This window comes from Rousettus aegyptiacus, unplaced genomic scaffold, assembly GCF_014176215.1.
Source record: "Rousettus aegyptiacus isolate mRouAeg1 unplaced genomic scaffold, mRouAeg1.p scaffold_m13_p_3, whole genome shotgun sequence".
Taxonomy (NCBI): domain Eukaryota; kingdom Metazoa; phylum Chordata; class Mammalia; order Chiroptera; family Pteropodidae; genus Rousettus; species Rousettus aegyptiacus.
The window spans coordinates 43203931-43215926 of record NW_023416306.1 but is presented as its reverse complement, the minus strand read 5'-3'; the positions used below and the strand labels follow the sequence as shown (position 1 = coordinate 43215926).

The window sequence follows — 11996 nt, the reverse complement described above, 5'->3', positions numbered from 1 at the left end:
TAAATAATAATAATAAAATAATTTAAAAAATAAAATAATTAAATGGCAAATTTGATGTTATGATTTTTACCAACACCAAAAAATAAATTAGATAGGTAGGTAGGTAGGTAGGTAGATAGATTAGATGATAGATGGATAGACAGATAGATAGATAAACTTAAAAAAAAAGAGAGATTACTGGTCTATACAAGATCATCTCGAAGGTCTTAGTTTGGCCAATTTGGTTAGATTGGAAAAAAACTTTGTATAAAGAGAGGACACGCATGTGGTGATCCATGAACATTAATCAGTGTTGCCTGTGAAAAAAATTCTCTGTATGCTTTGAATACACATTTAATGAAGAGAAAACAAGACTGAAAATACATTTGTAGTGGGCAAATATCTATACTTTAAAAAGTGGGTTGACCATTATTATTTTTTGTTCTTTTATCAAGCAAAGGTAAACATTGTTATATACTACAATATTATCAGTACTCTCCACTTATATGAGTGTATGATAAATAAACTATATACTTTGTCCTCTTTTGTTATGCTCTTCAATTCCAGCATTTCTTATAATAGGTCAAGTCTCTGATGATTAATCAGTGATATGAGAGTCATGTTACCATATTTCAGGAGTATTAAAATGTCCTGGAGTGAAGTTTTAGTCACAGGTGGCTCTTTTCTCATCATATTATAGTGTGTGATGACTGTTAACTCTGGCTTTATTCTTGCCTGGGTCCTTTAATATTTGAAGGTAAAAGTGGAGTTTTAGTACCTGTATCAATTGTTCAGCAGTGCGTGAATCCTGTTTTTCAACATTAAGATTGATACAGCAAGCTTTGATTTTAAATTGCCTGCCTTAAAATGTAATAATTGTGATTTTTCTCTTTTTGTTTCTAAAGTGCTTTTGGTCAGTGGTAATTATTTTGTACTCTTTTTAAGAACTAATCTTATCAAATATACTGCTGCAATAAGAAGAGAGAGAGTGATCCCTCTACTTATTTTCAAACACATCATTTAGGGACACAGGGATGTGAATTGTAACTTCTCAGTTTTTGGAATTTGGGGATATTGTTTCTTTAAAAGCATTTTCTGGGTAGCTTGCGATGTAATTCTTTAGTATAGTTTCAGAATCTTTCTACATTAGCTCAGATTACTTAGAGCCACTGGAGGAAGTGTGGCTTATGGAACTCTGTTGATGTTAAGTTTCTATTATTCGTACACCAAGGGTGGAGTACCACAACTCACTGTTTACAAAAGCACCTAGTCATCTCTTATGTGAGAGTGTTATCAGTGGAGCTGAATTATGATAAAGGTTAAAATGTAATAATATAACCAGGAAATGAAGGCAGTGCCAGAAAAGTTGTAGCAGGATTATATCTGTTTATATTTATTGTATTAGGTTTACAAACTGACATTTAGAAAATAATTATTTATAAATAATATGAATATAAACAACATAAGCCCAGTAAGTGTTAACATTAATAACATTTTATGAAAAATAACTTTCAAAACAAAATTATTAGACAAATGGCATTGTTTTACATTTTTACAAATGTCTTTAGTGTCCAGGTAGTAGAAGGAAAAAGGAAAGAGTAAACTTTAAAAGGAATAAACGTAAATTTTAATAATCTTTTCCAGATAATTTTAGAAATTCATCTTTGATACTATATCAAATCTCAATAAGTGGCAGTTTCCTAAAGGTTAGCTACAATGTAGAATCTGAAACTACGTCAATGAACACTTTATACGCTGTTAAACTAAACTGGTCTGTCTTGTACTTGGAATGGATCTTTCACTTATGGATCATTTTTTAACATCATGCATTCGCTCATTTAGAAAATATTAGTTCACTGAGTTATACAGATCTTCCAAATGTTGATGTGTTATACAATATAAATATACAATATACAATATAAAAAGTCATGTTACTACCATAATGATGTCATTTAAAAGTATATGGGATTTTTATTTTTGCTTTTTAACTGTGAGTTTGTGAAAGTGATGAATATGGTGATTACTAGTACGATGTGGCAGCACTGTCTTTATTCATGCTAAGGTACCAGTACTTTTAGTATTCATTGTAAGAATGAGACTCAAAGAAGTTAAAGTGACTTTCAAAGATTATATGGCAAAGATATCGAAGCTGAGCTAGAATCTAGGTCTTCTGTTTCCTAAATCAGTGCTGTTTTCAAAATAATATTTTCTACTATTTATGGTGGTCCATTGAAAAGTTCAGATTTTAGTCCCTGATTTTCATCCTTAAATATGCAGTGAACATTTTTATCTTTTAATTTTTCTTTCCTTTTGTGTTTTTCATTGTAAAAAATTACAAATTTTGTAACATCTTAAAAAGTGTACTACTGTCTACTTGATTAATAAACATGGTTTATGGATACAACCTGTGTTTTTCTTTGACCACAGTTTCCACTAAAATGATTAGTAGTGGTATATGAATTATCAAGATTTTTCGATTATTCCTAGAAATTATATTCCATGGAGAAATTAAAAGAAGGCAAAATCATCATTATTTTAACATCTCTTGAATTTCTCTCAGCAGTGTACTCACAAAATTTTTAAAGTATAGCCATCTTCAAGAGAAATTAGGTAAAATTTATATTTAGTTGAATTTTTTTTCTTACTATATGTATTTTTGTAATAAAGAAAACCCTCAGAAGTGATTAAATAACTTGCAGTTATGTGAAAAGACATTTCAATATACTTCACAAGTTTTATGACAACTTTGAATGCATATCTCACTAAAATCGTATCTAAATCATTCCATGCTTACAATCAAGATTCTTTGACTAGATAAATAAATGTATTAAAGTGAAAAAAAAAATCCAGAAACTCAATTACTTTTAGCTCTTCTCTTATTCTTCTACCAGTGAGGATGTAAAGCATGGATTAAGAGTTTTGAAAGAGAAGGCACACAAAGCTCCCACTTCTGTGATAGAGAAACTGGAGGGTTGTAAACGTCTATAAGTTTATATAGTTTATTCTTATATTTATAAAAAGGAAACGTCATTTTAAGAATGTGTATATATTTCTTTGTAAATAGGTATATTTATAGTCACAAAGGTAATAGACCGATAAAACCTGTTTTTCAGAATTAATTTAAATTTAAAAAGAGCATAATTGCTTTCAGTAATAAAATTCCTCCTCTTCTCTGAATTGGCCATTACAGTCTCAACCAGCTACAGGAACACTGCAAAACCCCCTGATCAAGGCAGTATTACTTTGATCTGGTCAAGAGTTCTCAAGTTGTGTGCATAAGAATGCCTTGAAGAGTTTGTTTAACTGGCAGATTCTTGGGACCCAGCCCCAAGATTCTGATTACATCAACAAGGGGTGGAGCCGTTAATCTGCATTGCAATAAGCTTTGCAGGTGTTTGATCCTGTGTCAAAGTCACTGTTTTGAGGACTCCTTGACTAGAGAATGTGGAATCCGTGATCTTTTGACTTCAGATTCCAAAATGGGATATCCTATTTTTAAGCCTATTTTGCATGTAAATTTTAACATTAACAGTTTGGTAAATACAATTTTGTCTCCGAATTAGCAATTTTGAATACTTTAGGATTGGTTTACCCCTGGAGTCCCTGGTATAAAAACATATATATAGAAATGAAAGTGTTCTAATTTCCTTGATGCTTAGGTGAACCTAACCAAAACGGACTTTTTAAAAAATTATTTTAAAATTTTAAAAAATTGAAGCCAAAAACACAGTGAAAGATATCTTTATCTATTTGAATAATTATAACTTTACCTGTGTGTGTTCTAATGGTATACATTTTAAATCTATTTTTTATTGCAGACTAATTAAGTAAAGCTTTTTAGAAAGTCACAACAACATACCAAACAAATTAACAAAAAATTTTAATAATTATTTCACTTAGATTGTAATTTAGGGTTCTTTTTAGATTTTAACTTATTTTTCCCAGTAAAATGTTTTGAAGAAGATGGTCCATCTTGGAGAATGTTTCATATGTGCTTGAAAAGACTATCTTGCCCCTTTTGGGTGGAGTGTTCTAGAAATGTCAGTTTGGTTGATAGTCTTCTATAAATCATTTGTTTTATATTTTTATTGATTTTTTTTGTCTGTTTGCCCCATCAGTAATAGAGAATTGCTGAAGTCCCTAGTTGTAATTGTGGATTTGTCTATTTCTCTTTTTAGTTCAATAATTTTGCCTCATTTATTTTAACACCCTTTTAGGTGCATAAAATTTAGGATTATTGTGTGTTTTTGGAAAATCGAGTCCTTCATTATCACGTTAATATTCTTTTTTTTTTTAAGCTGGCAGTTTTTGTTTTTTGGTTTTTTTTTTGCTTGGAAATCCATTTTGGTAATACTGTAGCCACTCTAACTTTCTTTTGATTAGTATTTGCGTATTTTTTTCTTGTCTTTCTACTTTTAACTATACATTTATGTTTAAAGTGGATTTCTTATATCTTGTATCTCTCACTCCAGGTTTTTCTGATTTCTCACATTTCCATTTGACTTTTCATAAACATAACATTAAATCTTTATTAAGATTTAATTCACATACTACATAGTTCATCCATTTGAAGTATACTTCTCAGTGACGTAGTATATCATAGTTGTGCAACCATCACAGCAATCAATTGTGACCATTTTTCTTTTCTCAGAAAGAACCCTATAACTCATTAGCAGTCAGTCTCCCATTTCTCCCAGTCCCCCATACCCTTTGCTTTCTGTCTGTAGATTTGCTGATTTCGGACACTTCACATAAACAGAATCATACAATATATAGTCTTTGTGGCTATTAATTTAATTAGCATACATTTTTCAGATATGTTGTAACATTTATTAGTACTTAATCCTATTTTTATTACTAAATATTATTGCATGGTATAACTGTATATTTTATATTTTCCGCTCATCAGTTGATGGACTTTGGGATTGTTTCCACTTTTTTTGGCTATTACGAATAATGCTGCTATGAACATTTCATGTATAAGTTTTTGTGTTTACATATGTTTTTAGTTTACTTGGCTATATATTTGAAACTGGAGTTCTTGAGTTATTTCTTAACTATATTTAACTGAGGAGCTGCAAAATTGCTTTCAAAAGTGACCATTCCTTTTTACTTCCCACTAGCAATATAAGGGTTCAGATTTCTCAACATCCTTACCAACACTTGTTATTGCCCTTCTTTGTAATAATTAGCATCCCAGTGAGTGTGAGGTGGTATCTCATTGTGATTTTGATTTACATTTCCCTGGTAGCTAGTGATGTTGAGCATCTTCTTATGTACTTCTTGGACATTTATATATCTTCCTCATGAAAATGTCTATTCAGATATTTTACTTATTTTTAATTGAGTTATTTATCTTTTTATTACTGTTATGAGTTCTTTATATATTCTAAAAACACGTCTCTTAACAAATTTGATTTGAAAATGTTTACTCTCATTCAGTAGGGGTTTCATTTTACTTTCTTGATAATGTCCTTTGATGCATAAAAGTTTTTAATTTTTTTGATTGAGGTATAATTGACATATAACACTATATTAGTTTTAGATGTAAGGCATAATGATATGATATTTGTATACATTGCGAAATGATCACCAAGGTTAAGTCCAGTTAACATCCATCACCATACAGTTAGAAAAATTTTTTTGGTTGTGATGAGAACTTTTAAGATTTTCTGTCTTAGCAACTTTCAGATCTGCTGTACAGTATTAACTGTGGTCACCATGTTGTACATTGTATCCTCATGACTTATTTATTTTATAACTGGAAATTTGTACCTATTGACTCCCTTCACCCATTTTACCTACATTCCACTCCTTGCCTCTGACGACCAATCTGCTGTCTGTATCCATAAGCTAGGTTTTTTTTGTTTTGTTTTTGCTTTAGTTTTGGATTCTACATTAAATGAGATCATATGGTATTTGTCTTTCTCCATCTGACTTATTTCACTTAACAAAGTACCTTCAAGGTCCATACATGTAGTTGTAAATGGCAAGATTTTCTTTATTTTTATGGCTGAATAATAGTTGTACATATGTACCACATTTTCTTTTTCCATTTATTCATCCATAGACACTTAGGTTGTTTCTATTTCTTGGCTTTTTATAAATAATGCTGTAATGAACATGGGAGCTAGTGTCTTTGTTTTCTTTTCGAGTTAGTGTTTTCGAGCTAGTATTTTCATATTATTCAGATATATACCCAGAAGTGGGATTGCTGGATCTTATGATTGTTCTATTTTTAATTTTTTAAGGAATTTCCATACTGTTTTACATAGTGGCTGCACCAATTTACATTTTCATCAACCTTGCACAAGGACTCTCTTTATATTCTCACCAACATTTGTTATTTCTAGTCTTTTTGATAATAGCTTCTTGAAAGGATATCTCATTGTGGTTTTATGTGTCATTTCCCTAAGGATTAATGATGTTGAGCATCTTTTTATATACCTTTTGGCCATCTGTTTGTCTTTGTGTGAAAAAATTTCTGTTTAGATCCTCTGCCCATTTTTAAATCAGATTGCTTGTTTTTGCTATTGAGTTTTATGAGTCCTTTGTATCTTTTGGATATTAACCCCTGACAGATATATGACTTGCAAATATTTTCTCCCATTCAGTAGGTTGCTTTTTTATTTTGTTGATTATTTCCTTTGCTGTACAGAAGCTTTTTATTTTCATGTAGTCTCACCTGTTTATTTTTTATTTTGTTGCCTTTACTTTTGGCGTCCAATCCAAAATTCGTTGCCAAGACTGATGTTAATGAGCTTACAGCTATGTTTTCTTCTAGTTTTATGGTTCCAGGTCTTACATTCAGGTCTTTAATTCATTTTGAGTTAATTTTTTTGTGTAGTGTACAGTTGTGGTCCAGTTTCATTCCTTTTGCATGTGGCTGTCAAGTTTTTCTAACATTGTTTATTAACGAGACTGTTCTTTCCCTATTGTATATTCTTGGCTCTTTTATCGTAAATTAATTGACCATGTATACATAGGTTTATTTCTGGGGTCTCTATTCCATTGATGTGTGTGTTTCTTTTTATGCTAATATCATACTGTTTTGATTACTATAGCTTTGTAATATAGTTTGAAATCAGGGAGCATGATTCCCTCAACTCTGTTCTCCTTTCTCAAGATCGCTTTGGCTATTAAAAGGTCTTTTATGGTTCTATACAAATTTTAGAATTGTTTATCCTATTACTGTGAAAAATGCCATTGAGATTTTGATAGGGATTGCATTGACTCTGTATATTGCTTTGAGTAGCATAGACATTTTAACAATATATAGATATATACATAGCATTCCATCCTAAAGCAACAGAATACAAATTCTTCTCAAGTGTGTGGAAAATTCTTCAGGATAGGTCATATGTTAGGTCACAGAACAAGTATTAAAAGTTTAGGAAGATTGAATCAGGCATCTTTTCCAGCCACAATGGTGTGAAATTAGAAGTCTATTTCTAGTTTCATACCAATTCCACTTCTAGATATTTTAGTGAAACTGGAGAACTCACTAATTTGTGGAGAATAAACAACATGCTACTGAACAACCAATGGGTCAAAGAAGAAATAAAGAGGGAAATTAAAAAAATACCCTGTGACAAAAAAAAAAAATGCAATATACCACAACTTGTGGGATGTAATAAAAGCCATTCTAAGAGAAGTTCACAGCGATAAATGCTTGCATCAAGAAACCAGAAAAATCTTAAACTTGACTATACCTCAAGGAACTAGAAAAGAGGAACAAACAAAACACAAAGCTAGTGGAAGGAAGGAATTAACTAATAAAGCTCAGAGCAGAAATAAATGAAATAGAAACTAAAAAGGCAATAGAGATCAAGAAAACCTCGTTATTTAAAAACATAAACGATAAAAACGATAAACAAATAGACAAATCTTTAGCTAGACTCACCAAGAGAAAGAGAGGATTCAAAATCAGGAATGAAAGAGGAGTTGTTACAACTGATACCACAGAAATTAAGAGAATCATAAGAGATGACCGAACAATTATACACCAACAAATTTGACAACCTAGAAGAAATGGACAACTTCTTAGAAACCTACAACCTAGCAAGACTGAATCATTAAGAAAAAGCTGAACAGACTCATTACTAGAAAGGAGATTGAATCAGCAATAAAAAATCTCCCAACAAACAAGTGCAGGATTAGATAGCTTCACCGGTGAATTCTACCAAACATTTAAAGAAAAAATAATACCAACACTTCTCTCAACTCTTTGAAAAAATTGGAGGGTATGCTTCCAAACTTATTTTAGGAGGCTGGCTTAACTGATACCAAAACTAGACAAGGATGCCACAAGAAAATAAAATTACAACCCAATAGCCTGATTAACATACATGCAGAAATCTTTAACACAATATAAGCAAACTGAATTCAACAGTACATTAAAAGGATCATATAGCATAATCAAGTGGGATTTATTCCAAGGACGCAAGGATAGTTCATAATCTGCAAATCAATGCTATGTATTACATTAACAGAATGAAAAATAAAAATCATATAATTATCTTAATAGATGGAGGGAAAGCATTGGATAGAATTCAACATCCATTTATGATAAAAACTCTCAACAAAATGGGTGGAGAAAGTACCTGACCATAATGAATGCCATGTATGACAAGTTGACAGCTAACATTACATTCAACGGTGAAAAGCTGAAAGCTTTCAAGAACAAGATCAGGACATGACAAGGATGCCTACTCTCACCGCTTTTATTCAACAGAATATTGAAAGTCCTGGCCAGAGCAGTTATGCAAGAAAAAGAAATAAAAGGCATCCAAATTGGGAAGGAAGAAGTAAAGTGTCACTATTTGCTGATGACATATTTTTTAAGCTTTAAGAAAGTAGATAAATCTCAAGTACTATTACTTTGCATCTGTAAACTGCTTTTTAGAAATGCTTAATAATTAAAGTGCCAAATACCTGAGGTTGAAATCTAAGTGTTTTGATTTTTTTGGCTTTTTTCCTATACATTTAGTCACACCCCCTCATTTTATCAAATAAATCTTAGGTAATTAGTGAAGAATAATACTTGATTTTATTTTTCACTTTTAGTGTCAAATGTTTACAAAAGACAGTGAAGGATTCTTATCACATAATGTGTAGACCATGCGCCTGTGAACTTGAAGTCTGTGCAAAATGTGGAAAGAAAGAAGACATTGTTACTCCGTGAGTATTTCTTTTTATGTTTAGGTTTTACTCTTTTAGTAATTGATATGTGAATTTTTTTAAAGGAGACATTCAGTAGCTCTAAGAGTTTTAATTTACAGTATATCACACTAATGTAGACTTTTTCTACTTCACAGGAAAAAAGTAAATTGTCTGTTAAATTTTTCTATCATTACAAGTGAAACTACTATTTTAGAAAATTAAAATATCCATGAGGTTTATATTCATTATTCATTACAAAAGGCTTGCTTATTGTATAACTACTTTTCTTTAATGGACATCATGTATTAATTTATTTGAGCTTACTTTATTGATAACAGTATTATAATTATTTGGATCTTAAGTTAATCTTCAAGTATCTTTTTCTCTATATGTATTTCATTAGGCTTCTGTTAATCAGAAAATGTAAAGTTCTTTTTGGTCTACACAGTTAAATAATGAAAGTCTGAGAGTTTTTTCTTTCATCTTTAGGTTTAATGAAGAACCAAAACAGACAGATAATACTGAAAATAACCTACATTCTAACTGCAGAAGCTGCAGAAGAAATAAAGAAAAAAGTGATGAAGATTTAGAATTTGATATTGATTTAGATGACTCAGAAGATGACAGTCATACAGAGTAACATAATTATATTAAAAGTCAGTTTGAAAACATGAAATTCTGAACAACTTTTGACTTTTACAAAGTCATACTTTCCCTCAAAAAATGCTATGAAATCCTAATGAGGAAATTGGAAAAACTTATAGAACATGACAACATTATACATGGACAATATGAATTGTGTATGATTTTTGAATAATTATAAAATTTTCATGCAGAGTTTTCTTATAATAAATATTTAAGTAGCATATGCTGGAGTTTCTGCCAAAATGAGTACTGAGCTTTATCGCAGTTCATGGGAATTATTTAGAAGAATATACTATCTAATATCAAAGTTCACAAGATCCATAATTAATAGTTCTGTAAGAACTATCTCCATGGAAAAATTAGGTGACGTTATTATATTACTAGCTTCAAAAATTGATCCTTAGTATGTACCTTTTGATAGATCTCAAGTAAATGGCCCACATAACAAAAGCCCCTTTTATGTTTGATTATTATAAAGCACAGTTTATTTTTTAAATGATTTTTTCTTTGAAAGTATTTTTATGTACCTCATCACATTTCCTTTACCTTTTTTCTTTTGTAAAATATACATATGGAAAAATGTGTAAAATATATAGGTCTAGGTTAACAAATAATTATAAAGAAAAATCATACATCTATCACCCAGATGAAGAAACTGCTCCTAAACAGTATAAATTGGCTCTGTCTGATTTTTTAATTCTTTTTTTTTATTTCGAAAAATCTTGTCTACAGAAAAATAGCAAAATAGTACAATAAACTTTTGTATACTCCTCACATAGATTCATATTTTTCAACCTTTTGCCACATTTTTCTTTGAACAGATAGATAAGAATATATATTTTATTTACTGAACCATTTGAAAATAAGTGGCAGGCATTGGTTTTGAACTTTTTATGAACACACTTATATTATGCATGTTATTTTGTATCAGTTTTTATTTTAGAATCATGGAATTTGTGAGATTGATTCATGTTGTTGCAAGAGCTCTCATTTGTTCATTTTACATTACTTCGTTTTATTCCATTGTATTTACATATCATAATGTATTTATACTCTTTAATATTGAGAGACATTTGAGTTATCTCACATTTTTCCTATTAAAAACAATACTACTGTGAGCATTGTTATATGTGTTTTTTGGTACACATATCTTGTTTCTTGGTACACATTTTGTATATATGCAGATAGTCATGGTAGACGGCATCAGATGTATGTGTCTTCAGTAATACTAAATACTGCCAAACTGTCCTTCCAGAAAGACTGTTATTTCCTTTCCCCATGGCAATGTATTAGAGTTCCAGTGCTCTGCATCCTTTCTAGTACTTGGTATCAGACATTTAAATTGCTGCCAATTAGATATGTGTGCAATGTATTTCTTTGCTTTGTTAATTTGTATTTCCCTGACTACTAATAAGCTTGAGCTCCTTTTAATGTTTATTTACCATTTGGTTTTTGGATATTAGATGATTTTAAGGAACTGTTTTGGTGAAGTGTAGTGATATTAGTTAAGAAATGTATACTGAACTACAGCCATGCCCCCCTGAACACGCCTGCTCTTGTCTGATCTCAGAAGCTAAGCAGGGTCAGGCCTGGTTAGTACTTGAATAGGAGACCACCTAGGAAGACCAGGTGCTATCGGCTTAAAAAAGAAAATGTATACTGAAATATTTAAGTGTGTAATGTCAGTTTACTTTAAAATATTTCAACATAAGAAAGTAAAATGTAGATAACATTACAGTGGAATAAATATGTTACCTAGGAATAAATTTTTATAATCAAGAACTCTATTGACAAAAATATAAAATCTTATTAAGACATTAAGATAATGGAGACATAAATGGAGAAAGATAAAAGTGGAGATACCGTGTTCATTATGTGGATGTCTCAATACTTTAAATTTTCAGTCTTAGAGAAAGTTTCTTTCCCAATTTATATGGCTTGCCTTTGCATATAAATTTATTTCCTGGACTATAACATAACTTTTGTGGTTAAAGGGACTACTAAATTATTAGACCTAGCATACGTTCTTTCCCATCTGAATGAATTATAATTTCTCAGATTACTTTACCAGGAGAGAAATTTAACAAAGAGCATCACCTAGTGACATGTACTAAAATCTGCATTTCATTGTTTAGTACTAAGAAAGGTTTTTTTTTTTTTTCTTTTAAATAGACATAAATTTAGTTGTTATATTTAGTTTACTTTTATTT

At 30.5% G+C, this 11996-nt stretch overlaps 1 pseudogene; it reads left to right on the top strand.

Annotated features, from left to right (window-relative positions):
- Positions 1–11308: 11308 nt before the first annotated feature.
- LOC118600778 lies at positions 11309–11427 on the top strand (annotated as a pseudogene).
- The last annotated feature ends 569 nt before the right edge of the window (positions 11428–11996 follow it).